At 36.3% G+C, this 13,562-nt stretch overlaps 1 pseudogene; it reads right to left on the bottom strand.

Annotated features, from left to right (window-relative positions):
- Positions 1–9,192: 9,192 nt before the first annotated feature.
- Positions 9,193–9,621, bottom strand: LOC110198223 (small ribosomal subunit protein eS24 pseudogene; annotated as a pseudogene).
- Between the last annotated feature and the right edge of the window lie 3,941 nt (positions 9,622–13,562).

The following is a 13,562-nucleotide window of genomic DNA, read 5'->3' as shown; positions in this document are numbered from 1 at the left end:
GTAATTCCTCAGTAGCAAAGAGGGATCAGACATAGAAGCAAGTATTCCCTAAGAAAGGAGATGACTGCTGATAACTTGTATCATTCTTCACTTAACTGGCTGCTCGAAGAGCCTAAGGTATTCACTAGGCATACCTTTGGCACCTCTTGAATCTATGTTTACTTTTTCAGACTCAGGTGGCACAACTGTGATCTAAAAGCAAAAGAATGAAATAAAATCTCTCTCAAGGTCCCTTTCAGTTGTGTCTACACATTCTGATGTAGAACCATTGCTACTTTCAATTGAATTTTCTAACTGAAAAAACTTGTCACTTGAGTCAATGGAGTTTCCTAAAGTACCATCTATTTTAGATACTGTTTAGGTACTATTTTAGATATCTGAAGAGTCCTGGCAAAAATCTGAAAGTCACATTGAATTTCATTAGTAAGAGTCCCTACCACTGCACAATCACCCAATGTTGCATAACGCTGACTCTGAAGCATTCCTGCCCCAGTTTTTACAGTTAATGAGTCTGAGAAAGATAAGGATACTAGAGGAAGAAAGCCCTATATTGAAGTTTTTAGCAACCTATAAAAAGACAGCTAGGTAGTGCAGTACATAGAGTGCTAAACATGGATATAGCATGACCTGAGTTTGAATCCTGGCTCAGACACTTACTACCTATGTAACTTTGTGTTTCAGTTTCTTCATCTGTAAAATGGAAATAATAATTATAGAGCCTGCTATTTAAGTGGTCATGAGATAACATATGTAATGTGCTTTCCAAACCTTAAATTTTATGTAAATGCTATTTAATATTATTATCACCATCACCACCACCACCACTATCATCATTATCATCCAAGGAAAGCTAAGACTAAAGTTGAAACAATAGATGCTTAGAACAGCTGGTAGTGAGTTAACAGATGTTTGCAGTATAGAAGCAAAATGCAAATTTAAAACACTTTATTCTCTTCCTATCTTATTGTTTTTAGATTAAAGGTTCATTGAAGGCAGGACCTTTCTTTGACTTTCACATCTATAGGATGAGTATCACTGTTGCATTGATGATATCTATTATGTTTGTCTCACTACAATCTGAAAGTAGAAGAATGATGGGCAACCACTCTCAAAGTCCCTCTAGTTGTGTCTAGACCCTTCTTGTTAAAAGTGTTCCATCTTTTGCTTTCATAGCACTCCTCTAGCTTCATATTGTCAGGACTACAGAAACTAGGGTAGCTGAGACTCTTGTTACATCACTACCATATTGGCAGAACTCAGATAATTGATTGAACCAAAGTTCAACTTAGACTAATTTTGAAGTATATTCTACTACTATGAATTAACTAACAAATACTGAAAATGTAGACTTGAGCCTATCATGTGACCACAGCCATTCTAGCTGCCCAGCATTCCAAAGCTTCCTTGCCAATCCCTATCCCACCAAGGATGGTGGCCCTCTGTGCTCTTTCAATAGGTCTTGGTGCGGAGTGATTCATGACACCCCCTACACTGAGTGTAACAACAGAGTTACAGCAGCTGTAGCCATAATCTCTTCCATGTGAGGAGGAAAGGGGGCTTTATAAGTGTTCTGTGAATTTTTGTATCTTATGCAGCAGCTGGAAATTTTAATTTTCCCCCTCACAGAATGAGTGTGAAATTACAGAAGTTCACATTAAGTCTCTGGTTCTGACACCTCATTAAAAAGTTTGTAATGCATTCTCCATAGAAATGACTTTGGCTGCACACTTGTGCCTGTGTGTCTCTGTGCGTGCGTGTGATGCTGAAGTCTTCTAGTGGGTGGTGCTGTGCCATCATTTGGAGCTGTTTCTTATAGTCAACACCTACTTTCAAAAACCTGTGGTCAGAGATGGCATTGCATGAAAAAGGGCATGAGCTACCAAGGCTCCTATGAGAAAAGATCCCAAATTACTAAAAATTCTTGGGACTCCAAGATCTAGACCAAATAGATCTGGATGTTATCTGGATCTACAGTACCAATAGTGAGTATTGGTGTTCCCTTATATCTTATACCCCGGGCAAAACATCTTTAACCAGATTGGTCCAGGGGCAAAATGCTACCCAATTCACAAAGATGATGACAATGCCATATAAATAACAGAATTGGTTTTCCAAGACCTCAAAATAAAGATAGCATGGATTGGATGCACCAAAGTTCATTCACCAAATCCATCTACTTTGAAAATCATAGTTCCGTGTATAATAGCAGGTATATAAAAAAAGTGAAAGGAATGAATTAGATATGTTTAACTTGGAGAAAAGAAGATTTGCTTGGGGTAACAGAGGTAAAGAATTGCAGCTGATCCTTCAAGTATGTCACAGGTTTTCAATAAAAAAAAAATATTTATATAGCATTATGTGCCAGTCTGTGCTAGGCACTGGGGATAAAAATACAACGAATGAAATAACCTCAACTCTCAAGCAGCTTATGTCTTAATGAGACTTGCCATGTGGAAGACATATTAGACTTGCTTATTTGCCTGAAAAGAATAAATGAAGGAGGTGGAAAATTTCAGATAAGCATATTTAGGCTAAAAAAAGATCAAATGACAATGCTTCGTGCATAATTGTAGTCTCAGACCTCTTGTAGTAATTCTATAGCCCTTTGGTGGTCTATAGCCCACAGGTTGGGAAATCAATGGGCTAAGCAGACAGAAAAGAAAAAATTATTCTGCAACTTCAATTTTCTGTATTGACTGGTATTGATCAAGTTAATTAGCCACAAGTAGCAGCCTGGGTCTTAAAGTAAGAATCAAGTCAAAGGGAAATAGAAGAGACAAGGTCAAAATCCAAGGGAAACTGAGGTAGATGAAAGAGGCTGCAATTTGTAATAATCACTGGTAAACCAAGGTAGATGTCAGAGCTCTCAGTTTCTAGCAAAATGAGGTGCAATCAAGGGCTTAAATTTAGGGGGAAGACAAGAACTTAATTACTTGAAAAACAGAATTTTAATGTCAAAGTGGATCTACTAGGTAAGTCATTTAGATAGTCCCTAGACACAGTATATCCTCCTTACACAGAATCTAAATTCATTTCAGAGTTTGGGAAAGGGCTGAACCTCAACTGGGAGGTGGAGTTGGGGTAAATTGCCAAGCTTATGTGCAAAGTGGAAACTCAATGCATTTCAGAAGGAGAAAACCTTTGTTGTTGTTCATGTAACCCCCTTAATAGAAATCTTTCCAAAATTAATTATGCCCTCCGACGTCTTATAAGACAAAGTATACTGAAAATGATTAACACTTTTTCTGATGATTCAACATTACCATTTTAAAAATCATTATTTTTTTGTGGTGGGATTTTTGTTCAATCATTTCATGTCCAACTCTTCACAAACTCATTTGACAAAACTACTAGAGCAGTTTCTCTCTCCAGCTCATTTTACAGATAAGGAAACTAAGGTGAGTAGGGTTAAGTGACTTCCCTAGGGTCACACAACTAGTAAGTGTCTGAGGCTGGATTTGAACTCAGGAAGATGAATCTTCTTGACCCCAGGCTGGCACTCCACCCACTGCCACACAGTAGTATCCTTCTGGACTATTGAAGACGAGTAGGGTTCAGTGCAAAGGAATGCTAGTAAATGTTTAATAAATAGCTGAAGGTGGGAGCCAGATATAACCATGACATACTTTTTTTTAACTTTTAAGAAATTTATTATTAATTTTTTGAAATACTTTTTCTTTTTGAATTTTGAGTTCCAAATTATCTCCCTCTGTCTCGTACCTCCCCTGCCCACCAAAAATGCAAGCAACGTGATATTAATCAAACATGTGAAATCGCACAAAATCTATTTCCATATTAGCCATATTTCCAAAAAAAAATAAAGAAAATAAAGAAAAGCATCAGTTCATGCAAATCTTTCCAGGTTTTTCAGAAAGCATCCTGCTTGTCATTTCTAATAGCACCACAGTAGTCTGACACAATCATATACCATAGCTTCTTCAGCCTTTCCCCAATTGATGTGCGTCCCCTGGATTTCCAATTCTTTGCCACCATAAAAAGAGCTGCTATAAATAGTTTTGTATATATAGGTCCTTTTTTTATCTCTTTGGGATACAGACCTAATAGTGGTATTATTGAGTCAAAGGCCTATTAGTCATAATTCCAAATTATTCCCCAGAATGGTTGGACCAGTTTACTACTCTACCAAGAATTCATTAGTGTACCTATTTTTCCCTCACTCCTTCTAGCATTTATCATTTCTTATATGTGTGAGGTGGTACCTCAGAGTTGTTTGAATTTGTATTTCTGTAATCAATAGTTAATAGTTTTATACACACACACACACACACACACACACACACACACACACAAATGGCTTTCATTTCTTCTTCTGAAAACTCCCTGCTTATATCCTTTGACCATTTGGGAAATGACTCTTATTTTATAAATTTGATTCAATTCTATACTCAATATATATTTGAGAAATGAGGCCTTTGTCAGAGAAACTGGTAGTAATGTTTTTTTTAATTTCTTCATTGTCTATGGTACCTTTTAGCAAAATGTAGTTTCCTTGATTATTTCTTTTATTGGGTCTATTTTTGCTTTTCCTTAATCTGAGATCATTATTGCTACTCCTGTCTTTTTACTGAAGCTGACACATATCTGATTCTGCTCCAACCCTTTAATTAACTCTGTGTGTGTCTTTCTACTTCAAGTGTGTCTGTTATATACAATACATTGTTGGATTCTGGTTTCTAATCCACTCTGCTACCTGCTTCCATTTCATGAGTGAGATCATTTCATTCACATTCACAGTTAAGATAACTGTGTATTTCCCTCCATCTCATTTTCTTTTGTTTCTTCTCTATCTCTTTCTATGCTGTACCTCTTCAAAGATCTCTTTTGCTTCTAACTTCTGCCTCCCTTTCTGTGCCCTAACTTTTATCGTACCCCTCCGTTTCTGTTGTTCCCTTCCCCTTCAATTTCCTTAGACATTAACTTAGATTTCTATATCCAGCTGAACGTGTTTATATATTCTTCCCTCTTTGAACCAATTTTTATGATAGCAAGGTTCAAGCATTGCCCAACACCATCATCTCCCATTTTCCTCTCCACTATAAAAGCTTCATTGCATGTCTCTTTTATGTGAGAAAAATTTCCTCATTCTACATCTCCCTTCCTCTTTCTCTCAGAGCATCCCCCTTTTCCACGCCTTCATTTTTTTTTCTTTTTTGGAGATCATTCCAACATAATCAATTCACACTAATGCCCTATCTTACATAAATTTCTTTTAACTGCCCTAATTATGACAAAATTCTTAAGAGTTTACATGTATCGTCTTCTCATATAGGAATGTAAACAGTTTAACTCTGGCTCTCTTATGACTGTTCTTTCATGTTTACCTTTTTATGTTTCTCTTGAGTTTTGTGTTTGATTGCTGCATTCTCTATTCAGCTCAGCTCTTTCCCTCAGGAATGTTTGAAAGTCCCTTATTTCATTAAAAATCAATTTTCCCACTAAGTATTATACTCAGTTTTGCTGGGTAAGTTATTATTGGTGGTAATTCTAGCTCCTTCACCTTCCAGAATATCATATTCTACGCCCCTTCACTCTTTTAACATGGAAGCCTCTAAATCTTGTGTGATCTTTACTGTAGCTCCACGATATTTGAATTGTTTCTTTCTGGCTGCTTGAAATATTTCCTTTTTAACCTGAGAGCTCTGGAATCTGACTATAATAGTCCTGGGAGTTTCATTTTGGGATCTCTTTCAGGGGTGATCAGTGGATTCTTTCAATTATTATTTTACTTTCTGAATCGTAGATACCAGGGCAGTTTTCCTTGATAATTTATTGAAATATGATGTCTAGGCTCTTTCTTTCATCATGGCTTTCAGGTAGTACAATAATTTTTAAATTACATCTCCTTGATTCTAGGTCAGTTGTTTTTCCAATGACATATTTCACATTTTTTCTATTTTTTTTCATTCTTTTGACTGCTTTATTTTTTCTTGATCTCTTATTGAGTCATTAGTTTCCACTTGTCCAATTCCAAGTTTTAAGGAATGATTTTTTTTAGTAAGCTTTTGTAAATTTTTTTTTCCATTTGGCCCATTCTGCTATTTAAGATCTTTTCTTTAGTGAATTTTTGTGCCTCTTTTACCATTAGGCTGATTCTGTTCTTTAAGATGTTATTTCCTTCAGTGTTTTTGTGCCTCTTTTGCCAATCTTTTAATTTTCTTTTCATAATTTTCCTGCATCACTCTCATTTCTTTTCCCAATTTTTTCTACCACTCTTCCCTCTTTCTTTAACTCTTCCAGGAATTTTTGTTGGGTTTGAGGAACAATTAGCTTTTTTAGCTTTGTTTATAGCTATTTTCATATTTCTATCTTCTTCTTGGTCTCCTTAGTCTTCCCTGCCACTGTAGTTGCTTTTTATGGTCAAGTTCTCTTTTTTGTTATTGTTGTTGTTGTTTGCTTATTTTTTCCAGCCTATTTCTTGACTTTGAATTTTGTGTTAAATTTGGGCTCTGCTCACCTTGGGGTGGGTGGTACTGTCTTAAGCTTCACATTTTTTTTTTCTGCTGCCATTTTCAGAGCTAGTCCTGGGGGTCTGCAAGGTTTTTTTAGTGCTTCCAAGGCAGTGTGATCCTGGGAGAGATATGCTCATTGCTTTCCTAGTCTGTACTCTGTCTTTGCTCAGGAAGGGGCTCTGAATCCCTGCAGCTGCAAGCACTAGCACTTTTCTTGGCCTTGGAACTGTGACCAGTTCCTTACCCAGTGCCAGCAAAGGATAAGTTACCTGTAATCTCTTTCTGACCGATTGTGTGATCCCCTTACCATCTCCAGTCTGAGAGCTCCTGAAGCCTCTGCTGCTGGTGCCACTTGTTGCCCCTGGCTCCAATGCCCACCCCTCGTGCTCTTCCTGTGCTCTGGGCCAGCACCCACCCTTGTATCACAGATTTCTACGGCTGACCTCCTTAGTTGTCTTAGGCTGGAAAAATGTCTCCCTCTGGGACATTGTTGGCTCTGCTGCTCCAAAATTTTATTTAAAGCATTATTTTAAAGTTGTTTGGAAGGGAATGTTAAGAGAGTTGAGCTGGTTGCTGCCTCTAAGCAGCCATTTTCTCAGGGAATATTTAGAGCTGTATTTAGAGCCCTGTGTTTCCTTATCCATCTGCAATGTCCCCAGGAACCTTTTCTGATTCACAAAACTCCCCTTTCTCCTCTCCTTTCCTATTTCTTAATTAGAGCCTTCCCGTTCCTCCCTGAAAGACTTTCTTGAGCTAGCCCCTATGACACACTTTCAAGTTTTAGCTTCATTATTAACCCTTCTCATCATTTTCTTGAGTCTAGATAATCAATAAAGCAGTAAATCAAGCCTTGATTTGAACTTGGCAATTTCTGAGGTGCAAATGCTCACGCTGAAAATTTCATAATTGGTTCTCTTGAGCTGCTTCAATCCAGCTCCAGCACACCCTTAGTTTTAAGCAACTACATTAATTTGCTCTTGACTATTACCTTTGAAAGGTATTTTTCAGTTTTTTGTTTGTTTGTTTCAGTTCTTCTGACACCTTTCCCATTGTCAGGCTGTCAGGTGTCACTTCTCACTGTGATAGTGTGTTTCCCTCCATCATTTCTTGCTCATAGAAAAACGTTTCCTGGGAACCCATATGATTAGATTAAGAGTTAGGGATGGATACTGGGCCTATGATGTCAATGGTATAGAGAAATCTCAGACATGAAAACACTCTCTTCCCAGTGTGTGCTAGTCCCTTCTTTGCAATTATGACCTTAAGGAGTTAGGTATAACATTTAGAGGTTAAGTGACATGAATTGTCTATAGTCATCCAGTCCATATTTGTCAAAGGCAGGGCTTAAACACTATTCATTCGGTCTTTTGGAACAGTGTCAGCTTATATCCAGTATGCCATGCTGCTCAGCTACAAAAACACGAAACACCTCCTAGAACATACTGCCTCGAGATCTGTCCAACCACAGATTCAGAAGGTATTCTCCTTCATCAGTTAGTATCACATCTCTATGCTTTATGTTATGGATTGAGAAGAATGTTGTAACCAAAGAGTCAATATACTATCTTAGAAGTTAGAATACAAAACTATTATAATATACTAATAAGGATAGGTGCACTGAACTGCCAGAGTTTGAGGTGACAACAACAATTGAAATAGAAATTTTACACTGGATCCTCTGGCATCAGACTTGAGGTTTCTATGTTAGACTGGAATAACTACTTACTAAAAGGCAATGACTTCACAAACACAGGGGAATTATCATCCAGTGAGAGCCTCCACCTGCACTCAGAATGATATGTTACCTCACCCACAAAGCCCAATGGGTGGTGCTGAACTTTTATTTTTATAACATACAGATTTTTAACACACAGATTATAAAACACCACATGCATACTATAACACACATATTCTATTCAAAAGACTCCATGCAAAACACTCCCCAGGGGTTCCTGTGGCCACTACTACAATACATTTATGTATCCAATGCAATAAGGCATCAGCCTGTGCTAAGGAGTTTTTGGAGAAGACGCAAAGATGGCTACAGGCTTTATCAAAACTTGCTGGACAGTGCCTCCCATGACACTAGATTTTATTGTAGATTTACCACTGTCCTAGGGGTCAGCATCATTCTGGCTATCAGAGACCCATTGTCCAAGATGTCTCCCTTCCACTTTTCACTAGGCAACTCAACTATTCATGTCCCTGTTCATTAAGGAGCTAAGCATGCATCACATTCTCTTTGTCTACTTTGATGTATGTTTACCAAGATAAGCTGAACTTGAACTATATTTAGCTGTGACTACGAGGCATCTATAATGCTTGCTTTGTTTCCCATTCACACTGTTCAGTGTTCCTCAGGTAAAAGATAACCTTTCCATCACTCATCCCTACCAACCTAATGGGTGGTTGAAGGAAAGTAACAGAACACTGAATCAGTGCTATAGCTCTGGTGCTACATATACTACCACTAAGATAAGACTTTTGTTATAATAACTCCCTTTTCTCCATTCATCTGGACAGAATATTTCATCCCATGCCAGTTGTATATTCTATAAATGACATTCCTGAAAATTATCTTCCTACATTGTCATACCTGATAATTTTAAAAAATACTTTGAGTAATGAGAAGTAGCTCAAATCAAATGATACTTTTCTTTTTTTTAAGTTTTTACATAGTTTATTTATGCTCTGATGAAAAATTATCTTCACAGATAAACATCTCCCATAGCTCCTTTCATTCCTTCTTTTTGCCAGCACTGACATCTGCCTTTGCAATACCCCTGACTTTCTTCATTCTGTTCTTGCGTTCCTTTTGCTGTTTTCTTGATGTCTTTTTCTTCTCATACAGGCCATGCCTTGCAAGTCTGTGCTTTGGTTCATTTTTCTTTGCATAGTCAAGGGAATCATAAATCATGCCAAAGCCTGTTGTTTTGCCACCACAAAAATGGGTTCTGAATCCAAAGACAAAAATGATGTCTAGAGTTGTCTTGTACATCTTGGCCGGTTTTTCTCGAATTTCAGTCTTGGGCACTGTAGCCTTTCCATGATGAAGGACATCTAAAACCATCTGTTTATGCTGAAGAAGTCTGTTTGTCATGAATTTCCTGGTTCTGATGGTTACAGTGTCATTCATGATGGCAGCTGGCTCCTCGAGCAGCAGGAGAGGGAAAGGGTTAAATGATACTTTTCAAATGGTTTAAATCATTTACAAGCAATAAATTTTATCATACCATAGGAGAATGTATTCCTGGATGAATGACCATATAGCATATCTATAGAGACTGGCCAGCCAAAAAGTTGGACGGTCAGTTCACAGGACAATTTCAGATCATGGAAGTTTTCATTTTTATGGCCTCTCATTTAGGATTATGCACCTCACTTTGGATATATCTGGAATAATACTAATAGCTATTATGACAGGCCTCTCTTAAATTGGATCTGTACCACTTGAACCAACACCACTTTATAAAACAATATTTGTTGAATTGAAATGACTCAACTTAGCATTTGAACAAGCAGAAGGAGCTTACTACATAGGAGATCTTGGACTTTTGAAATAAAATTCTTAGTTAAATAGATTAGCTACAGGTTAGGAAAAAGGACTTGGGAATCCACATACCATATTACTACTACAAAGTTTATAGAGGAATTTCACTGGAGCCTGGCCTCCGTATAAGCATTATGGGACTTATGGAGCTAGGCACAGTAATGTGTTTGACACTGTCTACAAAAGTACTATTTGTTTACCAAGCTCAGTGGGGAGGCAAGCCTAAGACAGTACCCAGCATCTCAGGCTAGTAAGAAAAGTATAGTTCCAAATATTTTCAAGCTGTTGACATGCGACTTTATACCTGCCAGGATTTAGCTCAAGTTTTCCTCAGTCATAATAATTTCCTAGTGAATACTCTGACAGAAAGAATTTCTCTTTCACTCTTAAGGACATAGATTGACTTCTCAAAGTTTTGATGGATGACTCTATGCAAGCTTGGCACCTCTATCCCTACTGTGGTATCATCTGTAGCTCCTATCCCTCAATTCATACACTTTGAGGCCAACCCAACCATGGTTACTGTCTGTGCTCCCTATCTGTCTCCCTACTCATACCGAGGACCAGCCATGGTTGGCCTTGGTGAAAAAGAGCACTTGATGCCATGATAATATTTTACAGAGATTTCTGAGAACTTTTCAGTGCATTAATACATGTCTAAATATACCTGTCCTTAGAATAAAATAGGGAAAATAATTATGTGGGATTCATGTACGATGGCACATTTTAAAATTTTTTTTATTTTTAATTTACTGAATAAAACAAGCATTTCCATAATATAATATAATGAAAAAGATGATTTGTGTAAAATATAAATCTATTATGGGAAACTTGCTATTCCTTTTAAATATATAATAAAGTTATCATGTAAATTTCTATTTTTCCTTTTTTTCTTTTTCCTCTATCCCACCCTGGAGATGACTACCATTAGAGACAAAAATGTACATGTATGTGTGTATGTTTGTGTGTGTGTGTGTGTGTGTGTGTGTGTGTAAATACTTCTATTTATTAGTTCTTTCTCTGGATGAAGATATCATCTTCCTTCATCTGTCCTTTGTAGTTAATTTGGACATTTATAATAGTTAAAATGACTTACTTAAAATTTTAAAACAATGTTGCTATTACTGTATACAAAGTTCTCTTGGTTCTGCTCAGTTTAGCTCCTCATTATTTCATGTAAATCTATCCATGTTTTTTCTAAGATCACCAAGCTCATCATTTCTTATAGTATAGTAGCATTTCCTTAAAATCATATACCAAGTTTCATAAATTTTTACAGAAGACATTTCCTTGAAGCCATTTCAAAAATAATGATTTTTGTATCAGAAAACAAATTTTAAGAATACTTATTTTTGAAAGTAATCTCTTGCCTAAAAGAAATATTTCTTTCTTATCTTAATATATAAAGAATCTGCTCACTGTGTAAGCTGTGAAATATAAATAAGCAGGGGGAAAAAGAACACAACATTGCATAATAAAAAAAAACTAAACAAAAAGTAGAATTCTAAGAAACCAAGAACAGAAAAAGGTACCATTATTAAGGAATGAGTTTTCTCAGGTGATCTTTTAAATGTATTCAAATATGTTCTAAATGAAAGCAGAACAATTTGATAACATAAAATGCATGATTAATTAAAAATAAAAGAAGTTCTCAGTCACCAGTGACTGAGGCAAATAGAAAGTCTGGCCAAACTCTTTTCAGTTATTCTCTTAACAAAGTAACCAAGGACCTGGAGAAAGGGTGGGAGAGAAGAGACATGACTTGGTATATTCACTTAGCTATGAATCAGGGTAAACTAATTCAGAATCAAAGAGGAAGAAAAATTATCTTGGGGAAATCAATTTCTCTAAGCCTTAGTTTCTTCTTCTGTAAAATGAAGATAGTAGGCCAGATGGTCCCTTCCAGCTCTAAACTTATGATCCTGATCCTTCCAAAAATAGTTAGTATTCTCCTCTCCTTGCAATACCCATAGAAAGGAAAGTAATTTTCAATTCAGTAAATATATATCAGGAGCGTTATTCAGATTTATATTACCAAATAGCTCTAATAGTCACAGCTACATTCAATTCAGTCCATTTCATCTCAGTAAAAATACATTAAGTGCCAAGTATGTGAAAGAGGCCCTGTGTATCAGATGAGTAAAAACAAGGCCATACATGCAGGAGATATGCACAATGACACAGTTGATAGCATCCAAGGAGAATTCGTCTCATTTTCACAGCTTTGCAAAATAATTATCTAATGAGAACTGAAACAGAAGCCAACTTCTCATTGTTATAACTCCAAGTTAAAAAAAAAAAGTAAAGCTGCAGTAACAAAAGATCTTCAAGACTGTTAGACTTTGAAAAAGTGGGATTTGGCGCCCAAGTGATATATACCAATTACAAAGACGGGAATGTCTCCAAATTGACCAGAAATAAATCCAACAATAAAGCACCTGTATATTGTTGGCCCTGGGATGGGGGGGCAGGAAGTTGAACATAATAAAAATGTTCCTTACAGTTTCCATAAGCAGACACTTCTGTGAATCAAATAATTTGCTCAATATTTGGCTAACAAATATGTTATCCAACAAGCTCTGGAAGTAATATATGAAAGAATTATTTTCCTTTGTCCTTAAGAAAGTAATATTCAGTTAAACACTAGGATGTTAAAGAGATAAATTATTCAGTAAGCTTCTCTCCATGACATAGTTCACCATCTACTGAGACCCTAAAGTGAAAGTTTTCAAAGACTTTGGGAACCTAATAAATATAAGAGAGTCATAATTACCTTAAAATAAACTTTAGAAATTAGACCTTAGAAAAAGTGAATATTATTTAATTTTGGTTTTTATTGACCTTCCCTTAACTGGTCCCTCTCTGTGTGCAGAGCACTATGTTACATGCTAGTACATACAACATTTAAATAATGCATGTCTTTTATCTTCATCAACCATAAAAGGGTCTAGTACAGTTGGGTATAAGATATAAAAATACATAAGTATAATATAGACTATTCAATGTCATTGGATTAGAGAGGTATAGAAGAGAGTTATATTTTAGGCCCAAGGATGAAAGTCATCACCAAAGTGAAAATCAGGGAAGTCTTCGTGAAGAAGGTGGCATTTAAATTCGTTTTTAAAAGATGGCTAGAAATTTGACAGGTGAAGAAAGAGAAGATATTCTAGGAATATGTATTAACAGATGAAAATGGTAGTAGTATAATAGTATAAAAAGTATTTCACAAGGCCAGGAGAAGTCTTAGGTGTATAACTCTAATGTGTATAGAGAAGCATAATGCGAAATGTATATTTGAAAAGGAAAGGTGGCACCAGATTGTAGGTGCCTGTTCCAAGAAAAGAATCTTGAGCTTAACTTTTTAGGCAATAAGAACCACTGAAGATTATTGAAAAGATAAATAAGCAGTACAGAAACAAAGAAATATTATTTTTGGCATTGGTAATGATGGATATAGGAAAGAAATAAAAGTAGAGACTGAAAAGCATAGTTAATCAGCTATTGCAATGATCTATGAAATCAATAATGAGGGATCATAGTAT

This window comes from Phascolarctos cinereus, unplaced genomic scaffold, assembly GCF_003287225.1.
Source record: "Phascolarctos cinereus isolate Bilbo 61053 unplaced genomic scaffold, phaCin_HiC Scaffold_7;HRSCAF=346, whole genome shotgun sequence".
NCBI lineage: Eukaryota > Metazoa > Chordata > Mammalia > Diprotodontia > Phascolarctidae > Phascolarctos > Phascolarctos cinereus.
The sequence above is the reverse complement of the archived record's forward strand: the minus strand, read 5'-3'. Positions and strand labels throughout refer to the sequence as shown.